The sequence below is a fragment of the Neofelis nebulosa genome, chromosome 4 (assembly GCF_028018385.1).
Source record: "Neofelis nebulosa isolate mNeoNeb1 chromosome 4, mNeoNeb1.pri, whole genome shotgun sequence".
Lineage (NCBI taxonomy): Eukaryota > Metazoa > Chordata > Mammalia > Carnivora > Felidae > Neofelis > Neofelis nebulosa.
Genome location: NC_080785.1, coordinates 123,207,029 through 123,225,688, shown reverse-complemented (window position 1 = coordinate 123,225,688; position 18,660 = coordinate 123,207,029). Strand labels below are relative to the sequence as shown.

The 18,660-nt window shown below is 45.9% G+C and overlaps 1 protein-coding gene across 7 annotated transcripts in view; it reads left to right on the top strand.

The window, feature by feature from the left end:
* The window catches only part of ITPR1 (inositol 1,4,5-trisphosphate receptor type 1), a 330,414-nt gene that overhangs the window by 237,005 nt on the left and 74,749 nt on the right, over positions 1 to 18,660 (top strand). The window lies entirely within an intron of this gene.

Sequence of the window (18,660 nt, the reverse complement as noted above, 5' to 3'; positions counted from 1 at the left end):
GTGGGAGTATGTTTTAGAAGACTTTTTTTTTTTTTTCCCTAGAAGGGATCTTCCCTTTCCTTCACCATCTCTGCTCAGATATATCCCATTACCCTTAATTAACCCCTTTCAACAGATTTGGAAGGCAGATTAAAGCAGTTTAAGAGTCCATATACCTGGGACTGCAGGATTTTCATCTGTGGGCCCTCTGACCAACCTACCTTAGACCACCACACTTTAAGTTAGTCGCTTCCTTAGGGCTCAGTGCTGTGCTATTTCTTTGCCTCCTACAAAGGTTTCCTCCTGGCCTTGGGGCATATACAGTTAATCTTAAAATATCTGAAATGTTGGAGCCTGTTTGTCTTCTTTTTCTCCAAACTCACTGGGTGATCTCATCATCTCCCGTGGCTTCCGGCTACCATTTATGCCAACAGCTCGCAAAGGTGTAGTTCCTGGCTCCACCTCTTTGCTGATTTCTACGTTTCTGTTTGAATCCCCGTTGAGCATCTCCACCTGTGTTAACTGTAGGTTAGAGTGACCTCAAGTGCACCTGTCACCTCCCCTCCTCTGTCCCATTTGCTCTCTTGTATTCCATGCCCTGGTCAAGGGGCTCACCAGCACCCCTCCTGTTGACCAGGGGACATACCTGGATGTCACTGGTCACTGGATGTCACTCCTCTCTTACTTATTCTGTGCCCACTCCACCTCCCAGTAGTTTAGTGGTCAGCGTTCAGTTAGGACTTGTAATGAGCCAGACAGTTGGCACCTTCAGGTTAAATGACATGCCCAAATTGGCTCAGCTGAGGTGGAAGGAGGTGGGGCTTGGAAGTCACTCTGGCTTTAGAATTCCTACTGCTGACCACCATGCAGCTCTCCGAGTTGTGATCCTGATTGTGTCTCCCCTGGATAACTGGGATAGCTTCTTAGAGCCCTCCCTGCCTGTGGGCATTTACCTCTTGCATGCTGCTGTCAATGATGTCCCCCAAACAGAAGCCTGACCACCTTATTTCCTATCTTAACAGCCTTCTGCAGATGATGGAATCCAGTGGTATGCTGCATGATCTGGCCCTGCCTGGGTTTCTGCACCCACTCCCCCACGCTCATTGTCTTGGAGCTACATCTGTTCATTTGCCAGTCCCTTCTGTGTACTCAGATGCCTCTGCTCCATGTAGGATGTGTCCTGTTTCCCTTTGCCTGGAATACTTAGCAAACCCTGTCTGAAATGTCTCCTGCTTTGGAAACTTTCTCTTGATCCCCTGGAGGCAGAAGTAGTGGTCTCCACCGATAGGCTGTTCATTCATTATAGCGATCACCACACTTGAAGTGAAAGTTCATTGTAAGACCCGAGAGAACAGAAAGCAAGTTTGTGTTGACCCCCAAGTTCCATAGAAAACGACCTGTGTGTGGGGCGCCTGGGTGGCTCAGTCGGTTAAGCATCCGACTTCGGCTCAGGTCATGATCTCACGGTCTGTGAGTTCGAGCCCCGCGTCGGGCTCTGTGCTGACAGTTCAGAGCCTGGAGCCTGCTTCAGATTCTTTGTCTCCCTCTCTCTCTGCCCCTCCCCCGTTCATGCTCTGTCTTTCTCTGTCTCAAAAATAAACATTAAAAAAAATTTAAAAAACAAACAGAAAACACCTCATATGTGTTAGATGAAGGGAACCTCATTTGTACATAATGTCATTGTAGAGAATCCTACTCTTGAGGCTTCTTCTGAGATCCAAATGAGGTAATATGTGGAAGACACTCAGCTTACCATGGTGCTTAACACGCAGTAATTGCTTATGGTTACTTGTCAGTAGTACGTTTTTCTCTCCACTCACCCACCCAAGAATGTAATTTCTTCCAGGATCAAACCTCTGTCTTACTCCTCAGCACCTGGACCATGGTGGGTGCTCAGTAAATATCCACTGAATGAACAGAAGTTCTGACCCTTATATGGCCATCATGGTATGTTAGCCTTATTATTGTTTTTTGAATATAAACATAAGGATGTGAAAATTTGTTGTTACTGGTTGTAACAGTTATAAAGGGGCACCATCTAAATTTAGGGGTGAAAGGGAATTAGGTTTATCTGAGTCTAAGGGAAATATATAGTGTCACTTTGGAGAAACATCCTTATGATGCCAGAAACACTAAGGGTCTCTGTTTTCTTGTTCTTAATAACTAGAGATAGTAGTAATGGTAACGAGTACCAGAATATGAGTGTGCATGTTCCAGGAGGTATGCTACATGCCTTCTCTGCTTGATCTCAGTTACTCTCTTTGGTGATCCTGTGTGGGTAGGTACTGCCATGAACCCTTTTTCTTTAAATTTTTTTTTTTCAACATTTTTTATTTATTTTTGGGACAGAGAGAGACAGAGCATGAACGGGGGAGGGGCAGAGAGAGAGGGAGACACAGAATCGGAAACAGGCTCCAGGCTCCGAGCCATCAGCCCAGAGCCCGACGCGGGGCTCGAACTCACGGACCGCGAGATCGTGACCCGGCTGAAGTCGGACGCTTAACCGACTGCGCCACCCAGGCGCCCCAATGAACCCTTTTTCTAAAGGGAAAATAAAGGATCCAGGAGGTCATGGTAGTTGTTCAGGGCCACTGAGGTAGCTGGTAGTTGTGTCTGGGTTTATTTCTTGCCACAGCCTGAGTTGTCTCCCCTCTGTGTTGGTGCTTCCATGGTGTATGAGAAGCCTCCATTAATTTCCCTGACACAGACATGGTCCACATTCCCCTCCCTGGAGACCAAGAAAAGGGGCTCTGGACCCCTTTTGAGGACCTTGCCTCCTATCAGGCAAATTAGAATTTGGCTTCACTCTTGGTTGCTCGTTTGGTGGATGGACTCTGTGGAGGGTGCTGTGAGAAGCACATGAGAAGACAGCTCATGTGGCTGGTGTCTTTGCTTTGGTTATAATATTGGCTTGTGAATGACAGAGAAGGAAACCGTGAAAGTCTTTCTTTTAGGCTTAGTGTCTTGTTTGCTAAATAAAAACTGTAAGTGTTATACATGCTGCTTCACCTCTATCAAATTCCACGTTCCCAGGTCTATGAAAGTTAATGACAAGGAAACTCTATTGCATAACTTCCTCTCTGTGGAGAGAGTGGCAGCTCATTTAATTAGGGCTTATATGAAGGGTTAGGTTACATTATTAACAAGTTTTGTTTTTTACTTGTATATAAAGAAGCACATGTACTCTGGCATAATGAGAGACTAGTTAGATCTCCCGTTTTACCCATTTTGCACAAAGAGGCTCATTGCACTGGATTCTCCTCATATTTGAGTCGTTGATCGGTTGGACAGTATTCACTTGGGGGCAAAGATAAAGGAAGAGGGCAGGAGCTATACGTGGTACTGTTATGTAGTTCCCCTGGGCTAGGTCCAGTAGCTCTAGTTACATGTGAGGAAAATGAGTCTCAAAAGAGCCAGAGCTCTTATTCAAAGTCACCCTATTAGCACAGCTGAGATTTGAACCCAGGTCTGCCTCTCCAAAATCTCCCAACTCTCTACCATGCTAGAAAGTCTTTGAGATACATGAGTCCAATGTCAGGGGCTTAGCCTGTTTCCACTCATGGGCTACACACAGTAGAGCGCAGTGTCTGTCTTGTTCTTGTTGGGACTAGGGCCAGGAAGTACTGGTTTTTTGATCTAAGAAGCAAAGAATCACTGCTTGGTTAGGCCACAAACTATAAAAGTTGTCTTACAAACCCATACGATGGAAACATGAGGAATTTTATAATAATGTAAGAGCCTTCCTTTAGTTTCCACTGGTGTCTTTATTGAGTATCTTTTTGTGGTCAGAGGTGAACTTCTCCCTGATATAAGAAGGGCTCTTGCTCAGTTTTGAGTTTTCTGGAATTCATGTTGGCGGGGAGAATGGGAAGTGAAAGACAGGGTGCATTGCAGATGGCTGTTGCAAGCCCCTCTACTATTTCCAATTAGTGGATGCATGTGTGAGTTGTATGCCTGTCTTATATTTACAAGAGGAAGTATCCCGTTTAATTTTATTTTCACACCAAAAGCCCAAGTGTTAAGAGAACATGGTGTTTTAACACTCCCTCGGTTATCAGCTGCAGCGCGGAGGTTGTATATTGTCACATACAGTTTTCTGAGTATATTTCTACATTTGTTACCTGGCAACATTGCTGCGTCGGGACATGGAGATGTGTTGGCTCCTACCAGATCTGCACTGTTCATATTGTAGAAGGTAGATCCTGTTTTTCTGGCAGGAATTTATAAGAAGAGAAGGCAGGAGGCTTAAAGCAACTCAGTTGAGAGATGGGCTGAAGCATTTCAAGTGACCGTCCCTGGACTAGAGATCTGACTGGGGATGTAGACTCTTGCCTTGCTTGAATTTATGCATTAGTGTGTTGTTGCCCACCCACCAGTTCTGATGAGAAAGGAAATCCCATTTCAGAGATGACAGCCACTGCATCTCTTGCTGGGGTCACCATCTGAGCTACTTAGAGCCCTACACAATCTTTGTTTAGCTGATATGATGCGTTGAAAACACTGTATATAGAATTTAAATGCTTAGTGGGGCCTATATGTACTCTCAGGCTATCCCAGCACAGACATGCCTCCCTTCCATGCCCTGTGCAGTGAACCCCTGTCCTTTGAAGACATTTGTATTCAAAACCCTCCATCATGGGTTTGAAAGTCCTCTTGGTTGAAGCCACACCTTGCAAGACTCAGACAAAGCTTACTGAGACTAAAGGCATTGAATTCTCTAGCACCTGTAACATTTCTTGACGAGAATGCCAGAGAGGGACAAGTTCCCATGGCAACAGTTTCTAAGAGTTATGTGGCATCAACAGGTTAGACGAGGTATCAGAGTAACTGAGCTCTGCAGCGCATCCTGTAAGCACACACTCCTATTAAATACCTCTCTGCAAGGGGCGCCTGGGTGGCGCAGTCGGTTAAGCGTCCGACTTCAGCCAGGTCACGATCTCACGGTCCGTGAGTTCGAGCCCCGCGTCAGGCTCTGGGCTGATGGCTCGGAGCCTGGAGCCTGTTTCCGATTCTGTGTCTCCCTCTCTCTCTGTCCCTCCCCCGTTCATGCTCTGTCTCTCTCTGTCCCAAAAATAAATAAACGTTGAAAAAAAAAAAAAATTTAAAAAAAAAAATTAAAAAAAAAAAAAATACCTCTCTGCAAAGGCGCCAAAGCAGGAGTCTGTTCAGAAGTCCCAGCAGACACTGGAGGACTGGCCAGGTTGGGCTGGATTTCAGGGCACATTTGTGTTTCCTTCAGTGCTTAACTTTTGAAGGTGTCTCTGAGGACATCCACTGGACCCTTAATGTCTTGCCTTTTAAGAGAGGAAAGGTGTGCTGATTATGCCTGGAGGCATTTAGAAGCCATCAGTTAGCTTTAAACATTTATATATTTGTATTTTTTAAGTGCTCTGACCTTCTTTGGAAAACCAAAGAAGCCAATTTATTAATGGTTCCTTGCTCTTGGGAAGTAATATTACCCCTAGCATCATCAGGAAACGTTCTAAGGAGAAGCACACAATTCTTTAAAAAAGTTTTTTAATAGCTATTGGATATTTTTGTATACCTGAGGAGGACTTGACCCTGAGGGTTCTGAACTCGGCTGATTGTCCTGAGTACCCTTAACTTGGAAATCTATGTCCTGCTATTTAAACTTTAAGATGATCCTAACTTGATTAAAGTCCTCAACCAGTAGGCCGAGGAAAATGCTTCAGAAAAAACAAGGTCATGCTGCATTTTTTTGGTAAGCACAGGAATCAACAAAGAGATGTTATATAACTTCTATTTATATCCTCCTTGCTCACTATCTGCAGGCAGACAAGAGTCGCTGAGAAGGGATTTAATGAGCTCTCTGGGTTTGCTCACCTTCCTGAGCTGGTAGGAACCAGCTTGTTCTCAAGTGCGTCAGCAAAGAATCTGGCTGTGGGTGGGCGGCCAGGGTAGGTGGACGGACTTGTTGCCATGGTGTTCTTTAATTCTCCTGTCTCCCAGAGATCTCACCCCCCTCTTCCTTGACTCCTTCCTTTCCCCCCTTTTCTTTCTTTCTTTTTTTTTTTTTCTTTCTTCTTTTTTTTTGTAATCTATAAGCTTCCTTGTTTCTCACACCTACTCATGATTCTTGGAGCTGTCTCCGGAAACAGAATATTTTTCCTTCCCCCCGACCTCCACCCCCCACCAAGAGCTCTGCATTGTGTAGCTCCAGGACATCAGAAGAGTTTCCGCTAAGGTATATTGTTTTCACCCTCCCCTATTTTCTCATGGTTTTCTTTTTTTTTTTTTTATTACCCAGCCCCTCCATAATAGGGACCTATCCCAGACATCTTTAATCTCACCCAATAGAAATTTACTCTTCCCTGTTGGATTGCCCCCAAACCAGGTGGATTCCATTGTCAGTTGTATGAACAGTTGCTATGCCCCAGAGGAGAAGGGCTGTTTGTTTTTCCCTCCATCCTCCTGTGTGCTCTTGCCCTAGGCGGGTGGATGTCTCCTGTGTCACCTAGCACATTATAAAATAGAACCACATGAAAATAAGAGAACGCGTTTGTCCCACAGTGATAATTCCTAGAGCTTGGGCAACTTCTGTTACCTTGCAGATTGAAATTATTCAGCCTGCACCCAAAAAAAAAAAAAAAAAAAAGAAGAAAGAAAAGAATAGTGGCTCCTCCATCCAGTTCTCAGCAGGGACATGGAACTGTCATTCTCAGAACCCCTATGTGGCAGGCCCCAGGAGTGCCCACCACAGAGCCTTCTGAGCTGGCCTCTTGTTACTGGCCACATTCCCGCCAGAAGAGAGGTATTGGAAAGATGTGAGTAGGGAAGTTAGAATGAAATATTCTTAGAAAAGAATAAGTAGTTGCCATGAGGACAGGCTTAAAAAAAAAAAAAAAAAAAGCCAGAACCCACCCCTGCCTTGCCCAAGAGTTGTGCAACTCTTAATAGCAGTAGCCTGTTTGAATAATCAAAGGCAAGCTGACTTCCCTTTATTAACTTCTGTTAGAGACATCTGCATAAAATATCCCCAGATTCCAGACCAAGAAGGTAATTTTTTTTTCCTTGGAGTAACTGGAGGGACTTTCCCTTTGGAGCTCTTCCAGCAGAGTTAACTTCATGGTTGAAAATATTTTTCTTGTTAGAAACTGCCAACAGTGTGAATCCTGCCCTGGTGAGAGGAAAGGCACCTGGTGCAGAAGTAAGGAACCTAGGCCTCAGAACCTAACAGACCTCCACAGCTGGCTTGGGGACTTCTGCCACGACCCTTCTTTTCACTGATAAATCTCTGCCCACTTATGTTTCCTAAGGGCCCCCCAGGTTCCTTTTTGAAAATGGCAAAGGCTCTCTTGATGTTTCTACCACTTTCTTATGCCTGGGTTTTAAACTTGCTTCCATCAAGATGGCCCAGACACTGAAGGGGTAGTTCTATAAACCATCTAACATCTTCAAGCTGTTTGCTTCCCTCTGCATTCAGGATGTAAAAAAAAAAAAAATTAGATTGCATTTGAGGAGGATGCATTTCAGTTGCCCTCACCATACGGTGTTTGAGAAATATGTTTTTATTAGCCTCCTTGCAACACAATCCCACAAACTGTTCAGCCCAAGAGCCTGTAGTTATGTCGGGGAGTCGGTGGAAGGCTCACAATTGATTGTCCTTCCCGCTCCATAGTTACTAATGCAGGTGTCAGTGGGGCCAGAGTAGTTAACAGTTAACTAGATGGATTAAGGATCTCAGGTAGCCTGAGCCTATCACAGAGGCATGTGTACAAACCTGATAAGCCTGTGAGAGGCTAGAAGGCCACATCAGCCACCTTCACCTGGTCTTTGGAATGCTTCATTTTCTCCATTTGGCAGGACTTTGGGCTTTCGCAGACAGGGATCTTTGGGTAATTGAGTTAAACTTTAGCTGCTGTCATGCAAAGCTTGATTCACTTTAAGGTTTTTGGAAATAAATCTCCTTCAGAATTGTGCATTCCTCAAGGGAGCAGATACTCACTGAGCACCTAGTGGGTACCAGGCATTGTATGAGTTGGCCTTGATGTAGTCAGTCCTTGCCCTTTAGGAGTTTACAGTCTAGTGGGAGACATGGCTAGTAAACCAGCTAAATAATTAACACACTGGGAGAAGCATGAGGAAGGAAGCAACCAGGGTGTAGAATGTCAAGGAGAACCCACTTAGGATGGTCAGGAAAGGCTTCTCCAAGGAGGTGCCTTTTAAGCCCAAACCTAACAGATGAGAACCAGCCATGTAAAGAGCAGAGGGCAAGGGTGTTCAGACAGACAGGTTGGTGTGGGCTTGGTCTATTGCCAGAGCTGAAGGAGGTCAAGGTGGTCAAAGCATAGCATCGGGGAGGGGTGGGGGAAGCAGGGCATCTAATGATGGCTGGACCCCTGTAATATGCCTGTCGTCAGGTGGGAGGCTGGATTAAGTAATCTCTGTGGCCCCTGCCAACCCCTAGTCAGTGCTTCTAAAGGGCACCAAGTTGGCTGTGGCCATCATTTGCTTGGATACATGTTACTGAAGCCAAAGCCATAATATATTACGCAGCACTTACACAGATGAGTGCTGTGTAATTTCATCCCACCGTCTCCATCCTCTTGGCCATCTGTATATTTTACTGTCAAATCCCAAGTATGTTCTCTGCAGCCACAAGGAAGCTACATGGTGGGCTAGTACCTAGTGAAATGGGCCTGTGGGGTTGGGAGATGCAAGTCCTGGAGCTTCTTCTTTGGGGTCCACAGGGGAGCTGTCACCTGAGAGTTGGTTGAGCTGGGCAGAGGACTCAGGGTGACTGGAATCTCCATCAGGAAGGCCCTCACTCTGGTTGATGTTTTGCTCTTTGCCAGCAGTGTCCTTGCCCCTGGCAGGCCGGAGTGGATTTATTTTTCTTTGGATTTTATGGTCGAGTGGATTTGTCATAGATTTGTTGAGAGCAGAGAAGAGAAAGTGGCCAGTATAAAACTCCACCACGTACCAGGCCTCTGCCGGGCTCTCATCCATGGTGCCTCCTTTACTCCATCCGGCAGGCCTCTCAGCGGGGTGGTACTTCTCTTCCTTCCCCCATTACACGTGAGGGAACTGAGGCTGCATGCTAACAAATGACCTGTCCCAACCTACCCATCTCCTCAGGCATCCCTGCCCATCCACTTGGACCTTGCTAAGTGTGAGGGATACAGAGCCCTTCCTTGGAGACCCTGCCGCTCTCTGTGCAAACACGGGAAATGGGTGTGTGAAGGATACAGAGCTCAAGTTGGATGCCCTGGGGAACCTTGTAGGTTTTAGGGCAGGAAAAGTCGGTCAATGTTGATTAATGGCCCTCAGCACACGGAATGGAAAGAAGAGCAAAGACCAAAGTTCTTACCATCCAATTCGTGTGTTAGTCCTCTTTCTCAGTAGCACAGATGTCACCCTGAGTGAAGTGGGAGGGAACAGACAGACTCAGCCTTGGCCCCCTGTGCCCTCTAGTGTGGATGCATAGTTGAAACTTGGGGTGTTAAGAGTTTTCCAACACATGTCTTCTCAGGCCTGATGGCGCAGGTTGGAGGCTTGCCGAGAAGGCTCCTGTGTACTCGTGTTACAGATGCCATGGCAAGTCTTTGGGCAGCCAAAATGGGACCTGTGAGCACCCTAACTGCCAGAAGTTACTTTTCATTGAGTCCTAGAACCAGGCATGGAGGGCACTCCTGAAGGCTGATGAGCCCCTCCTGCAGCCCCAGGCATGCACTTGAGATTGTTCTCATCGTCTTCTTTAGTTGAGTAGACGTCCGTGGAACAGATTCTCAAACCTCCCTGAGTGCTTTAACAAAAGTCCTTCAAGTCTAATCAAAGTCTTGTTTGCTATACACACCCACCTTTCCTTATTATAAGCCTCATGTTGACGTGAAGAGCAACCATGATGCCTTCTTGCCCTTGAAGAAGATTCCTGAGGAGGTACCTACTACAGTCCACTGTGACGTCAGGCAAGTTTGGGGGTTGGAACTATTTCACATTCCATTGGTCATCTTTTCCTCTGGAGACTTTATGTTTTTCTCTTCCATCTTTGGCTAGAAGAGACAGTGCCATCACACACACACAAAAGATGGTGGGTTTTGAGAATTGAACCCAGAGAAAATCTGGAGTCTCCTTAATGTCTTTTCCCTTGGTCAGAGGTCCAAGGTCCTCTAGAAGGATGCCTGACCTGCCTTTCTGAAAACTGTTTGATATTTCTGTTAAATATTGCTAGAGATGTTTACTTACAGTTTACCTATACACACAGGGACTTTGTAAGAAAGCACCTTTAAATATTGGGGGCGGGAGTACACTTTGTTAGTTGTTTGTTGATGAATATTTGAGAAACTGTTAAGTGTTTTGATCCACACTGAGGGGGACCAGCCTCCTTACCAAACAGGGCAGACTTTGTTCACAGGTGCTGATTCCTGTGGGCACTGGGCGACAAAAAAAAGGAGAGTTGTTAAGCTTTCCATCCCAGGAGAAAAGTGGTTTTTATAGAGCAGGTTGGACTTCTCTGCTTGCTAAACCCAAAATTAATTCACCTTAAGAAGCATCATGAAGAGCCACTGCTTTGGCCTTGACCTGGAAGTTCAGGCCCTTACTCGGAGCTCAGTGACCAGACTAATTCGAGTGAGGATCTCCTTGTCCCCCACCTCTTCTCTCAGGCATTAGAAGTCTGCCTTGTACCAGAAGGTGGCCTCCATCCAGCCCTAGCTGGCAGAGTAATTGAAATAGGGCATTTGTGTAAGTCCTCAAAAGACAGCTATATGGTTTAGATGAGGGAGAACTTTCTCTCAGAAAAATGAACTTGAAATGTGGATATCTTTCTAACCCAGAGTTGGTTTGCTTCATCACTTCTTTATTTTCTGCCTTGAATGTGTATTATTTCTAAACTCATTAAAGCTGGAGACATCCTCACACAGCTTGGTGAGCTGAAAGTTCCTGATGTTTACCGGTTAAAACCCATCTCAAACCTTGCAAGAAATTTCCTTCTTAGAGTGATCATTTATACCAGGGGAGTATTTGATTCTTGACCACTTTATTAATTATTAGACCCTTTTCATTCATCAGACTTTTCCCCAAATCAAGAATGGTAAAAAAATAAAATAAAATAAAATAAAATAAAATAAAATAAAATAAAATAAAATAAAATAAAATAAAATAAATAAGTAAATAAGTAAGTAAATAAAGGAAAAATTGTTTGTGTTGAAAGATTAGGGACTAAGAGGAGCATTTGACACCAAGCTTGTATTGTGCCTTGGGTTACATTAAACTTTGAGAAATGGAAGGAAAATTGTTTATTTTTATGTACAAAGGAATCTGAATGGTTTCTGTAACTAATAAAATACCAGCTGGAATTTTTTTTAACTTCCTTTATTGTGACAGTTACTGAGAATTGTTATTTACTGTATTTTTGCTGTCCATTTAGAGACCATCTTGACCTGCCAGTATCAGCTAGAATTGTTTATCCTTGGATGATTTTTGCACACTAGACTTTGCTCATCTTGTACCACCCAGCGCATAGGTTGATCCACCTGTTTTATGTTCTAATACCCTTCCTTTGAAAGGGGAATTGAAAGATAACAGCAGCACCTTGGGTTTGAATAGGATCCCATGGTAATCAAAGTGTTCTTCACACATAATGTTTCCTAGCTGCAACCTCGATGGGCCCCTAGCTTCCACGTGATGCAGACAAGGCAGGTGGTAAGAGTCTCCTTCTTCAGATAAGGAACTGAGGGCATAAATGCAGTTAAGTAAATTGCCCAGGTCAGGCAGCTGGTTAGTGGGGAGAGAAGGCTAAAATTTAAGTTTCCAGACCTGCAGTTCTCCAAGCAGCTATGCCTAATCACGTGTGCTTTATCACCTAGTTCAGGGTTCATGGTCTTGGGTTTTGATTGTTGTCCTTGATTTCTAAGAAAAAGACTCAAGACCTATAGCTGTCATTGTGTGGCCATGGTTTTGTTCACATATAACCCACAGCCCTGGCAAATCTTCCAACTAGCAGAGGGACCTTATTTGGGAGCCCATCTTAACAAGTGCATCAAGCCTCAGAGGAAAGTTGGGACATTCACATGTATATCTACCATAGCTATTCTTTACTGTGAGAATAGTCTGTGTTTGTGCAGCTGGGAGACTGGGGGTGGGTGGGGTGGGGGCTGGATTATAAAAAGTTAGAAAGTGTTTAGAGTTTGACAGACTTGCTCAGGTAAGAGGTATTTAACAAAGCGGAGTGGTCTAGAGCATGGGCTGATGCAACAGACAAATGGGGACTAAGTCCTGGGGCACCACTACCATTTCCTAGCTGTGTGACTTGGCAAGTTATTTAACCTCTTTGAGCCTCAGATTCCTGATCTGTAAAGTGTGATTAATAACAGTACATATACGTACTTCATGGGATAGTTGTAAGGATTAAATGAGATAATAAGTATAAAATACCTAGTGCTTAAAAAATAGGAACTGTTCAATTACCATTCACTATGGCATAGTTTATAGAAAGGAGGTCCCCAGGAAGTGGTAAACTTTCAGTTAACCGCAGGTACAGGAAGAGAACTCCACAGGTAGCCATTGCTGTTACTGTGACACCCGGAGAGGATCTGTTCAAACTGGGAAGGTCTGGTTGGAGATGTCTCCTCAAGTCCCCAAGACTCCCAAGGCCAAGTCTGAGATCCTTTTGTTTCAGAGGTAGAGTGAGAAGAGAGAAATCTGACTATGTGGAGGAATCTGTTCAGCAGTCACATTCTTCAAATTGTGGGGCTCAGTTTAATTCATTTTACAGAAGATTGACCAGCCAGAGGGAACCTCATGGGCTTTGGTGGTCAAGTCATGTCGTACTAGACAGTGAAATGGAAAAGCTCATTCTCTGGATTCCCTCCAGGCCTAGTACAAGGGCTTCTAGAAGGTGGGCCAGCCTCAACATGGAAATGCTTTCCTTTGGGGCAGGATCAAAGTTTTGAAGCTGTCCCATTGGTGCTGTTTACCGCTGCCCCCGGATTCTCCCTGCTCCTGACAGGCTCCATCTGGGATGACGTCTGCCTCTGCTTCCTGCCATTCCCCATTCTTTGAGTTAAGTCACCTATAAAGGCTGCTTCCTTCTCAAAGTCCTTATGTTCCAATAGGTGCAGGCTGGCTGGCTCTGTGTCCTGGGGTACAAAGTCTGTCTTTGCCCCTCAAGTCTCTGAACTCTGAGGAAGATGGCTTTTCAATAAGGTGCTCATTCTCGTACCTTCCCTGGTGTGTGTCCAGAGCATAGGGAAGGCCTCTGTCTCCCATTCTGCTCCGGGACCCCCTGCCTGCAGTGTCATTGAGACTGTGACCTCTTGCACCTGAAGAAAAGTGTCCGCCCACCCCCTCCTGCACACTGCCTACCTGTTCCTAGAATAGCTGCCACTGTCTGCAAGTCTCTGACTTCAGGGTGCCTCTTATTTCAATAGCTGGGTGGGCTTGTCATAAACCATGTTCCATTTCTTTGCAAGGATTTAAGTGGCCATAGTGGGTGGCTGCCAAGGCAATATCTTACTATTTTCGAGCGACCTGAAACGATGTTTTCATTATTATTTAAAACTAAGACCTCAGTTCCTTAGAACCTCTACAGCTTAAGTAGCCCAATGAGGGCCACCTGTGGCCACCTGACAGTTATCTGAGGGCAGGAGTGTGCACTCAGGCCATCGTGTCACCCAGCCACAGCCTAGCGTGGTCATAAAGTGACTGGCATGGATGGTCAGGAGCCAAGGATTCTGTGTCCTTGGCCTGTCCCTTTGCCCCTCTAGGCCTCAGTCTCCTCCTCTGTAAAATGTGGAGGGCCAGACTGAAGTGGTGGTTTGTAAACAGACTTCCTGGGCCTGCCGTTTTAAGGAGGAGTTCCAGTGGCAGAGAGACGGTTCTTCCCACCCTGCTTCAAACTGAACAGTTCTGCGTGTATCTCCCTTCAACATGGCATCTTTCCCTAAGATGGTGTTTGCGGAGGGAGGGGGGGGAATGGGATTTCTCTGCTGGGAACAGCTTTGGAAATGGAAACTGCCGGAATAGAGTGCTTTCTGCTTTAACATTTTGTGATAGGTATTTTTCTGTGGTTCTTGTCTTTCAGCTTGGCTTACAATAGCCACGCCTAGCGCCCCCACCCCCCACCCCCTGTGGCCACCACTGCCCTCCAGAGCTGCCATGGAGGTGGCTACTACCTCTGGTCACTTGCTCATCTGCTCCAACCCCAACCCCTGACTTCCTTAAAGCTACTCCAAGCAGACCCTTTGTCTGTGAGGTTGGAGTTGGTTCTATGGGTCTGCCCTCCAAAGCAGCCTTCATTTCCTCTGAGTTCCCTGTCCAACCACTGGGGCCGGGCTTCCTTGTGTTCCTTAAAAAGGAAGGATGGTAGAAAGGGCCCAGGACGGGGGAGCAGGAAGACCCTGACCTCTCCTAACCCAACTCTTTGATATATAATGTGACGGATTTATAAATGATGGTATCTTTCTTGGCAGTCTCCTAACATGCTGACAAGACAGCTTGCATGGAAGGGGCTTTGAGGTCCCGTGTGTTGTGGAGACACATGGAGGGTAATGAAAGGGCAGCAGTTAGGGCAGCATCACAGATCCGTCTGCGGTGGGGATGGCCTCGGAGGGTAGCCCCTTCTCTGGACAACTTTACCTAGTACTCGAGCTTTCTGGGAACAAAGCCCATCTTTTTACCATCTCTCCCTTTTCGTTGTGACATAATTTATAGACTCTAATGTGCATAGATGGTAAGTGTATGGTTTGATCAGATTTAACAAATGTTTATAGCTCTACTCGTTTCCTACGGCTGCTGTAACAAATTACTACAAACTTAGTGATTTAAAACAACCAGATTTTTTATCTCACGAGTTTGACATGAGTCTTAAGTGGGCTGAAATCCACGTGTTGGCAAGACTGCGTTTTTTTCTGGATTCTCCCCTGGAGACTCTGTTTCCTTTCCTTTTCTAGTAGAGGCCACCTGGATTCCTTGGGTCATGGCCCCTTCCTCCATCCTTGCAGCCAGCAGTGCTGAATGGAGTCCTTCTCATATGGCATCTGACTTCCTCTTCCTCTTCTAAGGACCCTTATGATTAGATTGCCTCCCTGAACAATCTAGGATAATATCCCTATTTTAAGGTCAGCTGATGAGCAACCTCCATCCCGTCTGCAACTTTGTTTCCCTTTGTCCTGTAAGGTGACCTGTTCACAGGTCCCAGGTATTGTCTTGTTGTTGCTGTTATCCCTACCACACCTGTCTACCGCCAGCCTAATTAGGATATTTCTTTCAGTCCAGAAGTTTTCTTGTTTCCCTTTAGTCTCCCCACTCACACTTTCCAGGGGCATCCACCAAATGATTACCTCAAATCTGCCAGGTGGGGTGCAGCAAAACCTTTGCAAAAGCAAAACAGTCTCTACCTGCCTGCTGGTTCTTAGATGGAGAAAGGGGTGATTCGTAGGTTCACGGAGGAGTGGATACGTGGCGTGTGGAAAGGCCCTGTTTTGAGAGCCTGAGGTCTGGGAGGACGAGCACCCCGCTGCCTCCGTTCTGAGGTCCAACCTGCATCTGGGGAAACAGTCCTGAGAGGGGGGTGTCCCCTTTTCCTCCCAAGCCCTCCAAACAGAGCATCACAGTAAGAGGTTGAACAAACAGGCCTTTGAACTGTGTGCAGGGCTCTGGGCTCGCCAAGTCCAGCAGGGAGGGGCAGTGACTGTCTCCACGAGCCTCTGGCTGAGGGCCCCTGTTCCTCAGCCCCCCGTTTCTCCCGTGGCACATCCTGCCTCTGTGGGGGAGGTATCTTAGTTCTTCTGCACTGCTGTCACTTTTCACTTCTCCTCTTACACAAGATAGTACTGCTTCCCTTTTGGAGACCAAGCTTCTTCCTTCCAGAGTATCTTTATTTAGATTCTCAGGCAGGAGACCTGAAGCGACAGCTCTTGGGTCTCACCAGCGTCTTGGCGAGGTTACGTTTGTCACGGTGTGGGCATCTTGGGGGTGTGCTAAATACTTGATGCCCATTATCTTTTAGGGTCCCCTGATCTCCAAGGAGAAATAACTGCCTCTGTAGGATTTTTGGTGAGACACCACACGCAAGTTTTACTCTAGTTCCTGGCACCTCATAAGCAGTCAGGAAATACTGGCCCTTGTGCGTTTTACTATGATTATCTCATTAGAGCTTCATAACCACTGTGAGGTACTGTTACCATGCCCATTTTTCAGATGAGAAAATTTAGGTTTCAGAGATGTTGTCACTTTCTAAGGTGACACAAGCTCATGAGGTAGTGCTGAAACCCAAGTGTCTCTGACTCCGGAGACAGAATGCTCACGCTTTGCTATCCTGCCGTAGCCACTGAGGGGGATGCCTTCACCATGGGGCTTCCACGTCCTACTGATGTGATGGTGGTACAAAAAAGCTGACGCTCATTGGGCCCTGTGGTGAGCGCTTGGTGTACACGGGAGCAGCCCTTCCATGTGGGTCCAGAGAGGTGAGTAACTTGCACAGAGCTAGTGAGTGAGGGACCCAGCACTTGAACCCAGGCGGTCTGACTGGAAAGCCTGCCCTCTAACCCTGTCATTAAAGAATGCTTTCCTTCCTTTGAGGCAGTGGCAGCATCTTTCTTTTTGATACTTAATGATAACCCTGGTGGAGTATGCCTCCCATTTTAGCTTGATAGGCGGGTACCTCAGAGACTTAGGACTGCCCTGAATCATTTCTTCCATCTTCCAGGCACCACCCTTGTTTCATTCCAGTTGTCTGTGCTTCTTGATGCCTCTGTACCCTCGTGTCTACTTTATTATTTTGTTGACCACATTCTGTTTATAAAGCTGCTTCAGATCCTTGAGAGACTAAGGACTGATATAAATAATGTAAAATAAATATACTGGCCATTGCAAAACATATATAGAAGTGTGTAATCCTCAGTCACTTGCCCTTCTCCCATTTCATAAGAGGCTTTCTTACCCTGACGCTATCAGTTGACATCTGTTGGGTTAACCAGCTAGACGTTAAGCAGTGCGGTTTGTAGCTGGCCGTCAGTCTGTGCTGTGTTGCCCTGTTAAATATGACAGATGGAAGGCTTTAGTTATTTATCTTTTTGCTCACCTACTTAAAGTGCATTTGTTTTTTCTGAGTGACCAGATTGTCCAAAGGATGCTTTGTTCAGTTGCCTCCATACAGCGAGAAGATTAATGGGGTAGCAACTCAAGTTAATTGCCCTGAGCAGCCACCTTCTGGTGCTGTCACCCCATGACCCCATGTGGGTGAGACGCTGTATTGGTTCATTTTGGTGGAAACTGTAGTCATGCCAGTTAGGTAGGTGGCTGTAGGTTGTGTGCTTCATCCCCACACTTCTTTTGTTGGTGGATATATCAGCTCTCAAAGGAGTGAACGATTAGAACTTGATTTTTCATATCTTGATTAAGTTTTCTAGAATTAGTCTCTGTTGAGGATTCACATCTGGCACAGCCACTGAATATAAGCAGGATCTGATTGGGAGGCTATAGTTAAAAGGAGCCATGAAGTGTTGGGTTGTATTTATTCTTTCATCAGATAATTAGGAAGCTCCTTCTATGTGCTGGGCCTCCTCTGGGTGCTCTGGAGACAGCTGTGAACCATAGAGGTGAGGCACCTACCCTCTTGGAACTTACATTCTGCTTAACACATGCAGTAAGTAGGTAAAGCACAAATACAACAGATACCAGTTGCTAAGTAGAAAATAAAGCATGGGAGAATAAGCAGTTGCCTGGGTTGCTGCTTCAGGGAGGATTATCAGAGATGGCTTCACTGAGGAGGTGATGTTACTGGGGATACAAACAATGAGGGGACCCAGCCACGGGAAGAGCCATGCAAAGCAAGGAAGAGCAAGGCGGTGGCACTGAGCATCTGCCACAGTATTAGCCCATTAACCCATTCTCTTGGGTCAGGGTCATAAGGATAAATGGCTACTTTAGTAAAACATCATTAGGGCGATTATTGAATTACTATGTCTGTCCTTAACAGGCTGCCAATTTCATGGGAAGGCAGCAGGGTCCAGGCCCCTTTTTGTTCACTGTTGTTATCTTCTGCGATGGGCGTAGTGTCCAACTCATGACAGGTGCACAGTAAATACTGGATGGATGAACAGATAGATGGATGCGTAGGTGCATGGATGAAGGGGTAAATGAATGGAACGATGGATGAAGTAGTAAGAAACCTGTAAGAAAATACAAGGTGGTAAAGGGCAATTGAGGACACTAAAGATTTGAGCTTGGTTAGAGAGTGTGGGAGTCTTAGTGGACTCAGTGACACACAGTACAACCAAGCAGTAAGCAGGCAGTGACTTGTACTGGCCTTGAGAGTAGTTGGAGGGGAAAAGATAGAACCAGGAAGCACAAGTGGGAAGGATGGATCTTGTGCTGTATGTTGGAAACAACCAGAAGTAAAGAAGAACAGTGGAGGGAGAGGAAAAAGCACAATCAGGAAGTGCTTTGTAGGCAAAGGAGACTGACATTTGTCAATACAGCATATGGGCTAGTGGCTAGAAGAAGGGTCATGGTGACTGCAGTTGCCTTCTGGCAGATGGAAATGTGGTGGCTTTCCCGGGGCCTGCTGAATCTGGCAGCAGGTTTGTGTTGGGAGGGGGTGAGAGATTGAGGAGTTAAGGGGTTGCAAAGGCTGGTAAGATTTTACTTTTTTCTAGGATTGCAAGCCTAGGTCTACCTTCTGTAGGGAAATGCCATCTTTCCAAATGGGGGAGGATA